Here is a 17,342-nt window from a genome sequence, read left to right as displayed (position 1 = left end):
AAGATGCCCAAGGACCTCAGTATTTGGCTAACAAGAATAAGAGTGCTAGAAGGAATCAGCTGTGACCGTGGCTTATCAGAAAGTGGTAAGTTATCTCTCCCGATATGTTCTCACTGGGCTCTTGGCTAAGCAGTTGAGGACATTCTTACGTTCAATTCAATCCATTTAAGGATACGAGTTCACACAGTTGATACTAGTGTAAGCTTTGCTGACAAGAAGCCCTGTGACACCCAGGGGGTGTCTGGGAGACATGGGGAAAGAATTCTTTCACGTCCCCAGGACTTAAATCCCAGGCATTCCTGAAAACCATCAGCCAGAATCAGCTCACCTTCCCCAAGGGCCTCGAGCACCCCCTACATTCAGCGTCCCCTTCAGACAGCTTGCACATTCATCCTCCACAGAGAACGGGCTGCCCGTGCCATCGCCTCCCGCTGCCACTAAGCAGCGTGGCCCAGTGGTTTAGAGTCACACAGAACTAGGTTCAGATCCCTCTTCTATCACCTCTTAGCTCTGTGACCTCAGGCACACTTAGATTTTCTAAGTCTCAGTATTTCATCTATAAAATGGAAACGATACGTACTCAAAAGCAACTTTTTAAAGGAAGAAACAAGAAACACCTTCATTTCAGGACTCTTTCAAAAATCAAACATCATGTTTCTTAAGTCCCTGAACCATAGTAGGTGGTCCCCCCCCCAAATCAGGTAAAATATTTGGGGTCCAACAGGTGCTGCCTGGTAGATTTGAGTCAGGCTGTTCAAGTGCCAACTACACCTCCGGTTGATGCTAAGCTGTATGATGTAACTGGTTGTATTTAATTTTCTACTTCAGATTCCCCCAAGTGTTATTTGGGGAACTGGGAACTCCCGAGGATGAGCTTAGGCAGTTCTTCCTGGATCTAGCTTTTGCAAGAACTTACTTGAAGACTAGAGGCAGACATTTGCTCCAAAGAATATACGATATTGGAGAAAAGTTTAGTTACCTAAATCAAAAAGTGTGTTCACATGTGCTGTGTAAACTATGTAGGTGCTAAATTGGGCCAAGTTCCATGGGAGGGTGGGCTCCAGGGAGTCTGCGATGCCTGCAGGTAAGACTTTTAAGCAGGGCTGATGTCAATTTTCTTGGTCTTGCTGGGAGTTGGGGCTGAGGGTGTGGTCAGAGGGAGAGAAAGAGTTCTAAGCCTGTATCATGCTCAAGTTTCTCAGTTCATCATGAACAGTGCTCCTTCAATTGTCTGATAAACCTCATTTGCTGGAGGACATCTTTAACTCCAAAATATATGTCACCCCTGGAACTTTCCAGTATATTGTAGAAACAATGATTTTTACATTTTATTGAAATATAGTTGACTTACAATGTTGTGTTAATTTCTGCTGTATAGCAAAGTGACTCAGTTATACACACACATACACATTCTTTTTTATATTATTTGCCATTATGGTTTATCCCAAGATATTAAATATAGTTCCCTGTGCTATACCGTAGGACCTTGTTGTTTATCCACTCTATATGTAATAGGCATCTAGTAACCCCAAACTCCCACTCCATCCTTCCCCCATCCCCTCTCCCCCTTGGTGACCATAAGTCTGTAGAAACACTGATTTCTATGATTCCAGGCATGACATTGTACTGTTAATGGATGACTATTTGAAAATACTTTACTTAATTTTGACCCAACAGGGCTCCAAAATGAAAAGGAGGAAATCTATAACTAGAATTTCCAGGGCCCTTTTCTTTTTTATTAATATTTTGCCTTCTTTTCTTTTTTAATAAATTTACTTATTTATTTTTGGCTGCGTTGGGTCTTCGTTGCTGCGCACGGGCTTTCTCTAGTTGCGGCGAGCGGGGGCTACTCTTCGTTGCGGTGTGCGGGCTTCCCATTGCGATGGCTTCTCTTGTTGCGGAGCACGGGCTCTAGGCACGTGGGCTTTGGTAGTTGTGGCATACGGGCTCAGTAGTTGTGGCTCACAGGCTCTAGAGCACAGGCTCAGTAGTTGTGGCACATGGGCTTAGTTGCTCCGCGGCATGTGGGATCTTCCCGGACCAAGGCTCGAACCCATGTCCCCTGCATTGGCAGGCGGATTCCTAACCACTGCGCCACCAGGGAAGTCCCCAGGGCCCTTTTCTTAAGCTGCTCTTTTGACAGTTGAATTATTCTGCTTGGGAAAGAACATCAAAGGCCTACTCCAAAAAAATCCCTCAGTCTCAAGATTTCCTTGGGGCTACTCAAATGTTTCTCTTCCCCCCAAAAGACAATCCCATTCTAATGACTTCATCGTCTACCTGAGAAAAGGCATTCTGTGTTGTAGAACTTGCCAGTGCAACAATATTTTCTGAAAAGCCAAGTGGCTTTGGACTACCCCAACGCATTCTTAAAGAATACGACTGACCTCGGCCTCTTACCACTGACACCCGAGTGTCAAAAAATGCCCAATATGACCAACTATTTCCTAGTCAATAACAAAGACATGCATAAGGGGGGGAAAACACATTGTAAAAATTCTACACTACTTGTGCATTTAGCGCTTTTAGTAAAAAGCACTGCTCTGACCAAAAGCTGATCTCCTTAACTCCTCCCATCCACCCACCAACATGACTGTCTGGGGCACAGAACCTCCAAAAACGGGTCTCCCTCAGGCTCCAGCTTTGCGTGACTGGCCTCACCCTTTCTGAGGGCCCTGGTAGGTAGGGAAATGATTCCTTCTGCCCAGCACTTGCTCCACATCTTGTGCTCTGGAGCCCCCAGTAACTGGCCTGCTGACCCAAATGAGAAACATCGCATCAGCAACCATGCGGCTCCCCAGCCAGGAGCAGGGGCCCTGGATGCAAAAGCCACTTGCTTAGTGTCATAGGACAGTGGAGCGTAGAACTCAGCTGGATTCTTTCACCCAGACAGAATGGTCCCCTTGATGTCTCTGCCAGATGTCAGCATTCAGCTACGGGGTCAGGGGAGGGATGGGGGCTCTCTCCTCCATCAGATCCGCCCCCTGCCGCCTGCCAGGGGATTCCTGCTCGACCAGCAGGAGTGATGAATGGTCCTCATTCACGGCCCAGAGCACACGGGAGAGGCTACCCCAGCTGTGGTCGGATGCTGCTTCTGGCCGCACACGGAACACATTCCTTTGTGGAGGAAGGCTGTCTTGGGTGGATGGGTTTGGTGCTCAGAGAATGAGGGAAGCGGGTGGAGACAAGGGGGCCCTTCTGAGCCACCTCAGACAAGAATGCAGACTCTGACACCACGCTTGGCCAGGGCTGGTCCATTTGACCCCTGGCCAAAGATTCCACCTTGGTCCTGTCTATTTCTGGCCACAGAGTGGGAATGTTCAGGGCATGGTGAAATGGTCAGAGGTAGGCATACAAAACTGAATTTTTTTCAGCCTCCAGAAAGAGACCTTTGTCGGGCATAATTTTTTGTGACTGATTGGGGTTCCCCACAGTCCATCGCTGCCTCTGGGTGGAATCTCATTCTGACCAGGCTGTTTCCTGGGGAGGATGAAGGTACAATTTCAAACACTTTAAAATGTGCCACTAGAGACTCTCAGATTGAATGGGAAAGCAAAAGCCAAATAAATATATAGTGTCTGTAAGAGACACATCTTTTTTTTTAAATTTTATTTATTTGAAATTTATTTTTGGCTGTGTTGGGTCTTCGTTGCTGCACGCGGGCTTTCTCTAGTTGCGGCGAGCGGGGGCTACTCTTTGTTGCAGTGCACAGGCTTCTCATTGCGGTGGCTTCTCTTGTTGCGGAGCACGGGCTCTAGGCACGCGGGCTTCGGTAGTTGTGCCGCACGGGCTCAGTAGTTGTGATGCACAGGCTTCGTTGCTCCGCGGCATGTGGGATCTTCCCGGACCAGGGCTCGAACCCGTGTCCCCTGCGTTGGCAGGTAGATTCTTAACCACTACACCACCAGGGAAGTCCGCAGGGCCCCCAGGAGACACATCTTATCTCTATAGCTTGTAGCCCATAAAGAAGGGGCAGGGGAAATCCAAAATCAGTGCTACTGCTTGAAGGCAGAGGCAGCAGAGTGAGGCGGATATGCCCATCGGGTTCAAATTAGCCACCCCCCCAAGCCCTAAAAAAATGGAGCTACGGTTTGACCACAGGATAACATATAGTAATTGAAAGAACATGGTGCTGGCATCTGAGAGTGGTCCCAGGTTCGAATCTGGCTTCTGCAAATACAGAGGGTCTTAGGGTTTTAGGTCAGCGGTCCCCAACCTTTTGGGCACCAGGCACCGGTTTCGTGGAAGACAATTTCTCCATGGACCAGAGGTGGGGGGGATGATTTCAGGAGGATTCAAGCGCATTACATTTATTGTGCACTTTATTCCTATTATTATTACATTGTAATATATAATGAAATAATTCTACAACTCACCGTAATGCAGAACCAGTGGGAGCCCTGAGCTCGTTGTCACTTGCCACTCACTGATAGGGTTTTGATGTGAGTCTGCAAGCAACTGATTCATTATGGTCTCTGTGCAGTCAGACCTCTCTGCTAATGATAATGTGTATTTGTGGCTGCTCCCCAGCTCTAGCATCACTGCCTCAGCTCCACCTCAGATCATCAGGCATTAGATTCTCATAAGGAGCACGCAACTTAGATCCCTCGCATGTGCCTTTCATGGTAGGGCTCGTGCTCCTATGAGAATCTAATGCCACCACTGATCTGACAGGAGGCGGAGCTCAGGTGGTAATGCGAGCGATAGGGAGCGGCTGTAAATACAGATGAAGCTTCTCTCACTCGCCTGCCGCTCACCTCCTGCTGTGCAGCCTGGTTCCTAACAGGTACCAGTCGGTGGCCCAGGGGTTGGGGACCCCTGTTTTGGTGGATTCCATAAGATATATCAAGTGCCCAGGACAGTCAGTGACTGGCTTAGCCGTGTTCAATGAGTGGTAACTATTATAGTTATAAAATCCACAACAACCTGGAAAATTTCCAGGAGGAGTGCCATTTAACCCATCAACCACTCTTCAGCCACTCTTTTTTTGTTTTGGCCACACCAGGAGTCTTGTGGGATCCCCAACCAGGGATCGAACCCTAGGCCCCCTGCAATGGAAGCTTGGAGTCCTAACCACTGGCCTATCAGGGAATTCCCACCCATCGACCACTCTTAACACGGCATTTGGGTAACAGGTTTTAACCATCCTCCCACCCCTCCCTGACCCCCAACACATACACAGTCTCAGACACACTGTTTCTCAGAGCTAACAGGCAGTAGCCAAATTGGTCCAAATTTCTGTGCCACTTTGAAGGTGATATTAAAATTCATAAAAGGCAGGCAGGGGAGGAGAACAGAATTCGGGGACAGAATGATGTGCAAATTTTTCAAGTAATCCAATCATTGCATTGTCTTGTTTCCAGGGGAGGAACTGTAGCTGGGGATGGGGTCACTGCATGCAAATCTCTGGAGAGGGGGTGTTGAGGGCTGGTCCAGGCACAGACACTGAGGTAGAGAGGGGCTCAGACAGTTGGGGGTAAGAGAAGCATACGGGGGGGGGGAAGTGGGGGGAGTCCTGGGATGGAGGGAATGTACAAACCAGCTTTTCTTTAAATTTTTTTTTTTTTTTTTTGGCTACGCAGCATGTCTTGTGGGATCTTAGTTCCCAAACCAGGGATTGAACCTACAGAGTGGAAGCACAGAATCCTAACCACTGGGCCACCAGGGAATTCCCCAAACTAGCCGTTCTAAGAGATGTATCCTCAAAACGGCCAAGGAGCTCAGTTCTTAAGTGACATCCTCCCCAAGCCCTCCCTATTTAGCTTCCTTCATGCCTCAGGGAACGCTAGTCACAGCAGGAACTCAACCATGGCTTTAGACACCTTCTGTATCTCCAGAAGCTTCCAGGCCAAGCTCCCTTCCAAGCAATGCAACCTGAACCAACAGGCCTGAGCCCCTTCAATGAGAAATAGACCCCAGGGCCCAGTGAAGGAAGGAGCAGCTGGTACAGAGGCCATGGCCACATCTTTGGCTTGTCTAGAAATGTCTGGTGACCCAGGGGAGGGGGCAGGAGTGCTGTACTAAAGTTTGTTAAGAGCCTATGATCTGGGATTCAGCTGTCCATAGAAGCATTGGAAGCCCTTCCAGAAGCCCAGTGAGTGATAGTAGCAGGTAACAACTGCCACCTCACCAAAACTGGCCAGGCTCAGCTCACAATGCTGGTACTGTGTCAAGATACTGACATCCAGGGGCTTCCCTGGTGGCGCAGTGGTTAAGAATCCGCCTGCCAATGCAGGGGACACGGGTTCGAGCCCCGGTCAGGGAAGATCCCACATGCCGCGGAGCAACTAAGCCCATGCGCCACAACTACTGAGCCTGCGCTCTAGAGCCCGCGTGCCACAACTGCTGAGCCCGTGTGCCACAACTACTGAAGCTGGCGCGCCTAGAGCCTGTGCTCCGCAACAAGAGAAGCCACCACAATGAGAAGCCCATGCGCCGCAACGAAGAGTAGCCCCTGCTCGCTGCAACTAGAGAAAGCCCGCGCGCAGCAACGAAGACCCAACACAGCCAAAAGTAAAAATAAATAAATTTTTAAAAAAAGATACTGACAGCCACAGAGTAGTGGCATATACACAGAGAGCTTCAAGTTCTTGCTTTTACTGAGGAGGCAGACTTTCTCAGCTACGTTTGGAGCTGACCCATGTCACTGGTGCTGATCACAAGCCTTTTCTGGACCTCCTTCTAGAATGATTCTAATACTTTATTGCATCTCCAAACACGTCAAGGCTCCCACTGGCAATTACAGGGTGCCTCCACTTTCCTTATCATGACATCCACTAGCTTCAACTCTGTGTTTAAGCATCTACTCATATGTATATATAAAAAATCCTAAGGAATATATTAAAAGACTATTAGAACTGATAAAAGAATTCAGCAAGGTTACAGGATGCCAGATCAATATACAAAGATTAACTGTGTGGACACACCTTCAAAGAACAATCCAAAAATTAAATTAAGAAAATAATGCCATTCACAGTAGCATCAAAAAGAATAAAATACTTAGGAATAAACTTAACAAAAGACATGCAAAATTTATACTCAGTGAATGATAAAACATTGTTGAAAGAAATTAAAGAGGATTTAAATAAATTTTTCAAATTCCGTGTTCATGGATTGGAAGACTTAATATTGTTAAGATAAACTGATCTACAGATTCATCACAACCCTTATCAGAATCCCAACTGACTTTTCCACGGAAATTGACAAGCTGAGTCTAAAATTCATACGGAATTGTAAGGGACCCAGAATAGCCAAGACAATTCTGAGAAAGGAGAACAAAGTGGGAGGACTCACACTTCCTGATTTCAAAAGGTACTACAAAGCGATGGTAATCAAGACAGGGTGATACTGGCACAAAGATACAGGCATATAGATCAATGGAATAGAAGTGAGAGTCCAGTAATAAACTCATATATCTACGATCAGTTGATTTGGACAAGGGTACCAAGACCATTCAATGGGGAAAGAAGAGTCTTTTCAAAAAATAATGCTGGAGTAACTGCATAGCCACGTGTAAAAGAAAGAAGTTGGACCCTTACCTCCCACCATTTACAAAAATTAATTCAAAATAGACCAAAGACTTAAATATAAAAGCTAAAATTTTAAAACTCTCAGAATAAAACACAGCGGTAAATATTCATGACGTTGGGTTTGGCAATGGCTTCTAAGATACGACACCAAAAGCATAGGTAACAACTTGAAAAATACCTATATTGGACTTCATAAAAATTACAAAATTTTGTGCATCGAAGGACAGTATCAAGATGCTTCATGCTAACAAACGTAGTAAGGTAGATAGCTAGGGGGAAGCAGCCGCAAGACACAGGGATATTAGCTCGGTGCTTTGTGACAGCCTGGAGGGGTGGGATAGGGAGAGTGGGAGGGAGGGAGACGCAAGAGGGAAGACATATGGGAACATATGTATATGTATAACTGATTCACTTTGTTATAAAGCAGAAACTAACACACCATTGTAAAGCAATTATACACCAATAAAGATGTTTAAAAAAATAATAATAATAATAAAAATGTAACAATCATTCATTTCTCAAAATGGAACCCATTTATTCTTTAGCTATTAAAATAGAAACAAAGCTGTTTTTCCTAAAAAAAAAAAAAAAAAGATGCTTCATGAACTAGAGCAGCAGCAGTGGGGGTAGCGAAAGGGTGTAGTGATCAATTTTTTTTTATTTTGTTTGCATATCTGTCTCTCTCCTAAGACTGTGAATCCCTTGGAGGGCAGATACGTCTCTGGATCCCCTGAGCCCAGCACAGAATAAATGTTGAGTAAATGTGATGTGAACCGAGAAAAAAAAAATATCAAGAAAGTGAAACGACAACCCACAGATGGGACAAAATATTTGTAAATCGTATATCTGACAAAGGTCTAGTATCCAGGATATATAAAAACCCTTAAAATTCAATAACAAAAGACAAGCAAGTCCAATTTAAAAATGGGCATAGGACTTGAATAGACATTTCCCCAAAGAAGACATACAAATAACTGACAAGCGCATGAAAATGTGCTTGAAATCATTAGTCATTAGGGAAATGCAAATTAAAACCACAATGAGATACCTCTTCACACACACTAGGATGGCTATAATTTTTTTTTTGAAGTGGGGAAAAGTAGGTGTTGGTGAAGATGTGGAGAAATCGGCAGCCTCACACAGTGCTGGGTGGAATATAAAATGGTGCAGCCACTGTGGAAAACAGTTTGACTGTTCCTCAAACTGTTAAACGAAGTATTATCATATGATCCAGCAATTCCACTCCTACTTATATACCCAAACGGATTGAAACCAAATGTTCAACCAGAAATTTGTACACAAGTATTCATAACAGTGCTGTTCATTAACACCAAAAGGTAGAAACAACCCAGATGTCCACCAACAGTGAACAGATAAACAAAACGTGGTGTATCCTCACAATGGAATATTATCGGGTCATAAAAAGGAATGCAGTGTGGATACATGCCACTGCATGGGTGACACTTCAAAACACCATATGAATTAAAGAAGCGAGACAAAAAAGACCATATATCACATAATTCCTTTATATAAAATATCCAGGGCTTCCCTGGTGGCGCAGTGGTTGAGAGTCTGCCTGCCGATGCAGGGGACACAGGTTCGTGTCCCAGTCCAGGAAGATCCCACATGCCGCGGAGCGGCTGGGCCCGTGAGCCATGGCCGCTGAGCGTGCGCGTCCGGAGCCTGTGCTCCGCAACGGGAGAGGCCACAACAGTGAGAGGCCCGTGTACCGCAAAAAAAAAAAAAAAAAAAAAAAAAAAATCCAGAATTGGCAATGTAGAGACAGAAAGTAGATGAGTGGCTGTTTAGTGGTGGGAGTAGGGGGAGGGGAGGAGGAAGAGGCAATGGCTAAAGTATACAGGTTTCTCTGTGATGGTTGCATATATCTGTGAATATACCAACATCCATTGAATTGAACACTTTAAATGGGTGAACTGTATAGTATGTGAATTATATCTCAATTAAGCTATTAAAAAATAATCTATTTAACTGACACTTCAGTTTAGTAGTATCTACTTACTAAGCATGTTACATGGCAAGCATTGTATTAGGCCCTGGAATTCAAAGATGAATCTGACATGGGTTCTGCCCTCTAGGAGTTCACAGTATATTTAGAGATGCAAAAAGAGTACAGAAATAGGTACAGAAATAGAACTGGGAAGGCAGTGATTACAATTAGAGATGAGGAACATTTAGAGAGTTGACACCTGGGCAGGTTTCGAAGGGAAGTAGGAGTTTGACAGGTCGCTGGTGGGGAAGGGAGATCATTCCAGGCAGGTCTGAAATAACACAGGATGTTCTGAGACCCGTGTGGGGTTCAGAGTTGCAAGATGCAAAGTGGAAGAGCTGGCAGAGTGGGTGGGGTGAGGAGAGGTGGAAGAGGTGAGCTTGGAGAAGCAAGCTTAGGGCCACGAGGAGACTTGAATATCATGCCAACAAATGTTGAGTTTTCCTTTTGGGGATGTGGAGCGACGATAGGTAAGTGGGAGGGCAAGGGGGGCAGATTTGTGATTGAAAGCAGGAGTCAGTGAACGACAGCCCTTGGGCCAAATCTGTGAAGTTTTTAGAAATAAACTTTTATTGGAACGCAGCCATGCTCATTTCTTGTTGTCTATGGCTGCTTTCCCACTAAAACAGCCAAGTTGTGACAAAGATCGTACGGACCCATTAAGTCTGAAATATTGGCTATCTGGCTCTTAGAGAAAAAGTTTACCAACCTCTGGTCTAGAAAGATCCCTGTGCCTATTGGATAAAGGATGGCTTCCCACGGGTTAAGACAAAGGGAAAAGAGTCCAGTTAGGAAACTAGCAACTCTCCAGGCAAAGAAGATGCTGGAGTACCATGACGTTGCAACATCATGACGTTGGGATAACAGATGACATAGGGGGTTGATAGTGGGGTGGGGAGGTGGGTGTGGCTTTGAGAGCCTCCTGAAGAAAAAACACCTGGGGAATATCAATTTAAGAAAATTAACAGTGAAAAGGATAAGAGAACTCATGGCATTTCATGGACATCTGAATTTTAGTTTTTTCTTCTTAAATCATTAAAATGGTCCCTAAACCTCACGTTTAGTTGAGTGCTCTCAGACAGACCATCTGAACTCAAGGCAGCTTACAATTTTTTAAAAATTATTCTTACAATTTGGTTATGGGCACGCTGGAGCAATTCCAGATCACCTGACAGGCTGTCTTCCCCACTTTGTGTGTTGCAAGAAGCCCAAACTCCACAGCACATTCTTTGGCTCTGCTCTGAGGCTGCTGTTGGCACCAGGTAGGCACCATGGAGTTGGTTGCCAGGCATCAGAATATCATTCTTGACTGATGATTTAGTTTTAAATGCACATGTCAAATATCATGTCTTACTCATTTTTGTCTCTTACAGAGACTGGCAGAGCGTCTGGCAACTAGAAAGTCACTCATAAATCATTTTAGTTAAGAGAGAGCACCAGGTGGGAAGGGAAGGAGGAAGGAAGGAAAGGAGAGCAGGAAGGCAGGACGTGGCCACAGAAGTTTTCACTCATGGCTTGAAAGTTGTGATCCAGGGAGTTCCCTGGTGGCTTAGTGGTTAGGATTCCAGGCTTTCACTGCCGTGGCCCGGGTTCAATCCCTAGTCGGGGAACTGAGATCCCACAAGCCGTGTGGCAAGGCCAAAAGAAAAAAAAAGAAAAAAAGAAAGAAACTCATGATCCAGCAGAAGCTGACAAAAGAGTAGGAGTTCTCCAGGTAGATGCAAACCTCTTCAGCCCAGGGAGAGCCTGGAAGAATAATACTTAGCGGTGATGTCCTAATATAGCTGCAACTGCAAATCCCAAATATGCTGTATTATCTTCCCTAAACATTTTAAGGAAAGAGGTTGCTTAAATCTCACAACTAATCCTGCTGCCTCTCAGATTATAAATTGTGTTTTTCAAAAATCTCTTCTAAACCATCTCACGGTAGACAAAAGGAACATCCACTCCCAAGACCCTGAGGTGTACTGGAAGCAGCCCCATGCAGGCATGAAATGTATTTGGAATCTCCTGCTTTGCCTTTAATTCCGTGCCCTCTGGGTAATGTCCTATTCTTGATCTAGGTGCTTGTTACAAGGGTACGTTCATCTTGTAAACGTTCATCCAGAACAGGTATTTGTACATCTACATTCATGGCAGCGTATTTCTGATAGCCAAAAGTGGAAGCAACCCAAGTGGACAGATGAACGAATAAACAAAATGTGGTACATACACACAATGGGATATCATTCAGCCTTAAAAGGAAGGAAATTCGGGCACATGCTACAACACAGACAAAGTTGATAGACGCTATGTTAAGTGCAATAAGCGAGTCACAAAAAGACAGTGTATGATTCCATTTATATGAGGTATTTAGAGTTATCAAAATCATAGAGACAGAAAGTAGAATGGGGCTTGCCAAGGTGGTGGGAGAATGGAGGGTCAGTGTTTAGTGGGTGCAGAGTTTCATTTTTGGAAGATGAAAAAATCCTGGAACAGACGGTGGTGACGGTTGCACAATGTGAATGTATGTAACACCACGGAACTGTGCACTTAAAAATGGTTAAAACGGTGAGTGTTATGTTATGTATAGTTCACCACAATAAAACGAAATGAAAGTTCATCCAGTGTCGTATACTTAGGCTTGGTGCCATTTTACTTACGTCTGTTATTCTGGGGAGAGGGGTACTTTAAAAAGGTACTTTACTCAAATTTATATTTGTGTTTGTTTTAGAAGAGTTTTATATTTGTGTTTAGAAAACTATCCACCTTACTAGGTCATGAGTCATGCAGGCGCTCTGGAAAGCTGTGCTGTGTTTATCTCGGGACATCCGTAGCGCCCCAGGGACAAGGCTGGAGGTGGGGGGTGTTCATGGACCCAAGTTCAAGAAGAACAAAGAAACGGAGCAAATGAGAGCTGTTCACAAGTCGTCGACAAAAGTTACCTTCTCATAAGGCATATGCTGTACAGGAAAGTGGCATTATGTTTTCAGAAGATGCTCTTAGCATCATGTTGGCGACGCATCAGAAAAGACATATGGGAACGATTGCCACGGGACAGCCCTGGGTGCAGCTGTGTCTGCTTGTCTATCAAGCTCCGACACGAAAAAACTAAAAAGAAAATGTATCATCATTCGTGTACAATATTATAATACTACAGGTGTTTCAAGTGAAGGGATCAAAAAGCCTTGGGCAAGGAGAACTTGTTAACTGTGATCCAAATCACATCCTTCTCATCTGCTGACCTCGTTCTCACTCTACACCCACATGTACCACACACACTTATCTGGGTATACTCTTTCTGCCAAAGGAAGTGCAAAAGGGTTTTTAAAACTCTGGATGGACATCTTATCCGAACTGTCACCATCATGCTTTATCACCCTCGAGCAAGTGCCTATTCTGAAAGGCTGGTTCTGGTGCCTAAAGACATCTCTGATGCTGGTGGTGGGGGAAGATGGGCCAGCACACCTGGCTGGGCTGTGCTCCTGGCGGGTCACACACACTTCCTGCAGGAGGACAGCTCGAATGACTAGGATGAGAAGGTCTGAAGACTCGCTTCGACCTAGACAGGGCAGAGACTTAGGAGGTAAGGAGTGCATTGCTGCGGATCTGTCTCTCTGGGCATCAAGTTGGCTTTCCTTTTGCTGGCCCACGATTGCCAGTCCTGCTGGTTCTATGGATCTGGAGCAGGACAGGCTGTGGCTACTTCATCTGAGGTCTTGTGGCCCCCCGGTCTGGAGTACAGGAGGGACGGTGTGACACTGACATGCAGACTGACCACAGTGACCTTCTCCAGAGGGAAATGAACAATAGTCATTACAAGCTGTCCTTCTGAACCCAGGCAACCCCAGGAGAGGGAAACTATACCTCCTAAAGCTCCCAAAACTGTAAAAGGAAGAAAGCCACAGCAGATGCAGACATGGAATCACCTAGAAATTCTACCCCCATGGAGACAGCCTGTTAGCTGAGGGGGAAGAAAATTCATGGATGCCAGAGGGTGGTGTGGTTAAAGGGTAATGCTTTGTCCCTTTGGAGCTCCTACGGTTGAATCATGGGTTTGGAGCAACCAGTTTCTCTCTCCCTAACTGGCTGTTCTGTGGAAGGTCTGTTCATTCGATGTCTATTTCAGGGCAATGAACGTGAGAGCAGAAAATCTAGGCATCAAGAAATAAGAGATTCCTTTTTCCCACACAGCCAGCCAAGAAAGGAGAATTCCAATTCATGAGTCTCATTAATAAGATGTAAAAATGACTTCGTTATCACCCCTTTCCAAAGCAAATAAACACAAGCAGTAAAAATGCTAAAAGTAAAAAGTTCTGGTGTCCTATAGCCCCATCAGACAACGGCAGAATAAACAAAGTTGTCCGTAAATGAAGAACCTCAGAGGAGAGCCCCTCCCCTGCCATAGATTTTTAGCTGCCTCCAACTAAAGATGCCAGCTGCCAGAATACTTGGGCAATGATCAGTGAGGGGTAATTGTTCTCAGTGAGATTTCTTTCTGAGCCCTTTGTCTCTTCCAGGAATTCCAACTCCAGTCATTTCGCTCACCCTACTTTCAGAACTAGGAGCCAGAGAATGGAGAAGGATGATGGCTCCTACCTCAGAGAGGGCCACCCTGAGTTCTCGAGAGGTGAGTTGCTTTCCTACAGTTTTACAAGAAGCTGGGAAATAAGCCCAGGCTTCCTGACTTTGCAGCTGATTTACCTCCTACACCAAATGGCCAAGTACTCAGTATCTACACTGGGATTTCTGATAGCAGGTGTATAGGAAGTGGTAAGCCCAGGATGAAGCCAGAGCCAGGATGAACGCGTCAGAGCACAACTTATGTTCCTTGAGCAGCGCTGAGAAACAGAACCACCACTGCCCAGGACTAAGGATGCTGGGTCAAGTCCTGGCTAGGCCAGTCACCAACTGTGCCATCTGGACAGCTTATCTGTTGGCCAGTTTACTCAACTATAGCGTGAATTCAACAAAACCCACCTCGCTCTTTAGTGGGAAGTTGTAAGAATCAAATAACATTGTGGACAGAAAAGTGGTTTGCAAAGAATAACATACAATGAACATAAATTATACAAATCAACAGAACTCCGGTGAACTGTAAAAAGACATTTGGTGCAAAATTGGGGGAAAAAATTTGAATTTTTTTGGACTAGGTATTAGATGATACCAAAGAATGATTGTTAATTTTCTTAAGTATATTAATGGCATAATGGTTATTTAATATTTTTAGAGGTCACGCTGAAATATGTAAGAATGAAATGATTTTATGTCTCGGATTTGCTTTAAAATACTTCCCTGAAAAAGAAATAAGAAAGGGGTAGATGAAACAAGTGTGGCAAAATGTCAATAACTGTTGAAGCTGAGTGAGAAGTATATGGGGGCCTTCTCCCTACTATTGTTTATATTTGAAATTTTTCCGAATAAAAAAATGATGTTTAAATAAACAGTGTAGAATTTTCTAGGACACTAGAAAGCTTCACTAATGGTCACCACCAGAAGCTCAGAAAATCTGCCTCATTCACAAGGCCCCTTGTACACTGGTCAGCCAGGGGTCAGAGGACAAGAATTTGGGAAAAGGCCAGGAGAGGCCAGGCAAGGAGCCCAGCTGTAAAGGAGATAGATGAAAACATTTTCGTAGCCTCTCCCGTCTGCCATGCACCAAAATGTCAGCCAACCTGTAACATCAAGTGGATGCTTTGTCTTCAGGCTTAAGTTTCCTATTCAACTTTGCCACTTAATGGCTAAGTGGCCTTAGACCAAATCACTTTTTAGCACAAAGTCACGGAGAGGCACACACATGGGTTTGACGCTCACTCCAGGGACAGATACTAGGGACCAGGAAGGGGAACAGGACAAAGGCGGGGGGGGGGCGAGAGATGAATAATTTAGCTAAGGGAGAGTCCAGTGTCAGTCGTTCATCTGGGAACTGACCAGGGAAATGAGCACTTCGACTCCGTCCTAAGCCCCATCCCCGACCTTTAAGTACACAATACACCAAAAATAACGAAATAATTCCACCAAGGGTGACGAACGGCCTTTTGGGGGTCAGGGAAAGACAGGCTAGCGGCGGGGTAGGAGCGGGGCCTGGAGGAGGGGACACGGATTCGAGTCTCCACTTCAGCACTTTTCCCTTTCCGCAAAAAGAATCCCTTGGACTGATTTGAAGATCTCCGCAGTTCCAAGACTTCAGGGGACGAAATTAATTTGGGGCATGTTTCTGACTTTCATTCCTCTCTCTCCTCTCATGAGGACTCGAGGTTTCCTAGCCAGGAGAAGTTCAGTCCCCTCCCCAGTGGTGTTTCGCCGCATCCCCTCGCCCCACCCTCGCTGATTTTTGGTGGTCTTTCCCGGGACTGGGTGAGGGATGACGAAGTAGGAATCTCGCCTGTTTCTTCCAATCATTTCTATTCCGGTGCTGATTTACAGCGACACCTCTGGCAGGCAGCTACTCCAGAGGGCTCCAGATAGGGGGTTGGCTGGGCGGCGGGTTGTGGGGGGCGGGGGCGGCGGAAGCGCGGTGTTCAAAGCGCCTGCGTAAAAGTTGCGGGCACTGAGGGCAGGAGTATCAGCGTTAAGACCAGGATTAGCCCCGGGGCGATCCTGCGTAGACCATCCATGGGTTAGCTTGTGCTGGCTCTTTCCTACTCCAGGGCCTCCCCTTGATAATTGGCGGGAGAGGTTTCCTGGTACCCTGACCAGCCAGGAGTGAATACCTGAGGTGCGGACCGCGCCTCTCCGTCCACCGGACTCAGGGCTTTCCTTCGTTCACTAGCCCTCACTCCCCACCCCCACCCCCCAGCCCCGTGCGCTCCACATCCCCAAAGCCACAGCTCCGGAGACACCCCAGTGCGCCCCCGTCCCCCGCGCGCTCCGCATCCTCAAAAGCCAGAACTCCTGGCACCAGCGCAGCCCCCGGTGTCCGTGGCTCCACGGTGCACCCTCCTAGGCACCTAGCACGCACCGGGTCTCGTCTGACTCTGTCCTGTCTAGTCGCAGGCGCCCCGGGCGAGCCAGGAACCGAGCGCCCAGCTCCCGGGGGCGCCCCTGCTGCGTGAGCTCTCCGGATTCAGGCGAGGTGGGGCTGAGTGGGTCCGCCCGAGTCGGGAGCGGGACCCGTTAGCCTGCACGTCCTCGCGTCTCCGAGCAAGGAGCCTTCTCTCTGTGTGCCGCCTCTCAGCTCCCGGGAACCCCAAGCACTGCTGAGGGGCGGCCCGCGGGGAGCGGCGCCTGGAGACCCCACCGGGACCCCCGCTTTCCCGCGAACCGCCGTGGGGAGAGGGAGGCGCAGGCAGCGCTCTTACTTGTCAGCAGGGGTGCGCACTCGTTCGGCTGGGGCCAGGCTCTCCACGACGGCCCCTCTCTGCGCCCGTCGCCGCGGAGCCCCTTTCCCGAGCAGAGGGGGCGAGCCGACTTCTCCGGCCGTTGGAGAAACCGACCTCCAAGCTTAGGAAGCCGCGGGTTGGTGTCGCTCTCCAACCCTTTTCCCGGTACTTTTAACCAGTGTCGGACCGCAAACCCCTCCCCGGACCCACCCCCTTCCCTGAAGGCGGCCACCGCAGCAGGCGCGGCCTCCTGCCCCTTTTGTTGTAATTCGAGAGCAGCAGTTCCCCTGGCCAGAGGGGCTGTGCGGGGGAGGCTGCGTGCCAGCGGCTCAGCCCTTCCCAGGCTTTTCTCGCCCAGGTTTCCGGAGCCTGAGAAGCTAGGGAGAGGGCTTTTCCTCTGGGAGATTCCTCTACACGCCCCCACCCCCCATCCCGCCCCACCGCCGAGCTCCCGGAATTTAACCCTTCGGTGTTCTTATCCACCAGCAATAGGGTTCGTGCCTA

At 47.1% G+C, this 17,342-nt stretch overlaps 1 protein-coding gene across 1 annotated transcript in view; it reads right to left on the bottom strand.

Moving 5' to 3' along the window:
• The window catches only part of LOXL2 (lysyl oxidase like 2), a 100,578-nt gene extending 83,492 nt beyond the window's left edge, over positions 1–17,086 (bottom strand). Inside the window, exon 1 of the mRNA XM_029202472.1 lies at positions 16,818–17,086. The gene's annotated coding sequence lies outside the window, so the exon portion shown is untranslated. The remainder of the gene's footprint in view (positions 1–16,817) is intronic.
• Positions 17,087–17,342: the final 256 nt, after the last annotated feature.

Source organism: Monodon monoceros, unplaced genomic scaffold (assembly GCF_005190385.1).
Source record: "Monodon monoceros isolate NGI ecotype Baffin Bay Population unplaced genomic scaffold, NGI_Narwhal_1 Super_Scaffold_5, whole genome shotgun sequence".
Classification (NCBI taxonomy): Eukaryota; Metazoa; Chordata; class Mammalia; order Artiodactyla; family Monodontidae; genus Monodon; species Monodon monoceros.
Note: the sequence above shows the minus strand (reverse complement) of the source record. Positions and strands in the feature narration are given on the sequence as shown.